Source organism: Octodon degus, unplaced genomic scaffold (assembly GCF_000260255.1).
Source record: "Octodon degus isolate 3935 unplaced genomic scaffold, OctDeg1.0 scaffold00058, whole genome shotgun sequence".
NCBI classification, from domain to species: domain Eukaryota; kingdom Metazoa; phylum Chordata; class Mammalia; order Rodentia; family Octodontidae; genus Octodon; species Octodon degus.
The window spans coordinates 1,100,405-1,101,999 of NW_004524634.1; positions in this window are offsets into that span (position 1 = coordinate 1,100,405).

The following is a 1,595-nucleotide window of genomic DNA, read 5'->3' on the forward strand; positions in this document are numbered from 1 at the left end:
GCTGGCCAAAAGTGCCCTGAAGGCATTCGAGCAACAACAACAACAAAAAAAAGACCCAGCTTCCAAATCTCCTCCAAGGACTCATTCTTTGCCACTCTAAGGCCTGCTACCTCCTCTTCCTCACTGTGACTCCTACAGGCAGGGTTCACTGCACACCCTTTCCAGTGCAGGGAGAGGTGTGACAGGACCCCAGAGAGACAGGGCGGAGTCTATAGGCCACATGTGCCTTGGAGATTTCACTACAGCCCAGGGTCAGAGAATTACAGAGTTCACAAAGCTTGTGAGGTACCAGGCCACAACATCTGAGCAGTCAAAGCTTAAAACTCATACAGCTACTGTGGCACACAAATATAATCCACACCTTTCACAACAACATCCAAAAAAAAAAAAAAAAAAAAGAGGGGCCGGGGAGATGGCTCAGTAGAATAAGCGCTTCCCTGGCAAGCACAAGGGCCTCAGTTCAATCCCCAGTGCTGTTAAAAAAAAAAAGAAAGAAAGAAACAAAAGAAAAAGAAATACTTAGAAATCAATCTGACAAAGAAAGCAAAATATTTATACAGTGAAAATTATAGTACTCTGAAAAAAGAGATCAAAGAGGATTTCTGAAAGTAGAAAGATATTCCTTGCTCATAGATAGGAAAACTAGGATTGTGAAAATGGCCACACTCCCAAAGTCGTTACACAGATTCAGTACAATCCCAATTAAAGTACCATTAGTAGGACCAGCCAGATAGCTCAGTGGACTAAAGCGTCTGCTGAGGCAGGGACAGAGACTAGCATTCGATCCCAAGCCATGCCATGCTGGCCCCATCCCCAGGTGCGCTGAAACCACGAAAGCGACTGGGTGTGGTGGTGCGTGCCTGTAATCCCAGTGTTTGGGGGACTGAAAACAGGAGAATCACTATGAGACCAGTCTGTGTAGTGAGACCCTGTAGACTCTGTACTAAATACATTTTTTTTTTAAAAATTAGTATAACTCACAGATCTAAAGGAAACATTCCTAAAATTCATCTGAAACCAGAAAAGACCTAGAATAACAAGAGCAATCCTAGGAAACAAAGGAAAGGCAGGAGGCATCACAATCCCTGACTTGAAATTATATTACAAAGCTACTGTGATAAAATCAGCATGGTACTAGCAAAACAAACAGACCTGAGGATCAGTGGAACTGATTAGAAGATGCAGACACAACTACAAACACACTCAGCCACCTTATCTTTGACAAAGGAGCCAAACATGCTCACTGGAAGACAGCTAGCCCCTTTAATAAATGATGTTGGAAATACTGGCTTCCCATATGCTGAAGGCTAAAATTAGACTCATGTCTATCACTATGCACAAAATTGCAGTCAAAATGGATGAAAGATTTAATTATTAAAACAGAAACACTGCTTCCTCTTCCTGTGAGCGACCTGAGGTGACCTGTGAAAATGGTTCGCTACTCTCTCAACCCAGAAAACCCCACAAAGTCATGCAAATCAAGAGGCTCAGATCTTCGCATTCACTTTAAGAACATGCATGAAACTGCCCAGGCCAAGGGTGTGCATATCCGAAAGGCCACCGAGTATCTGAAGGATGTCACATTGCAGCAGCAA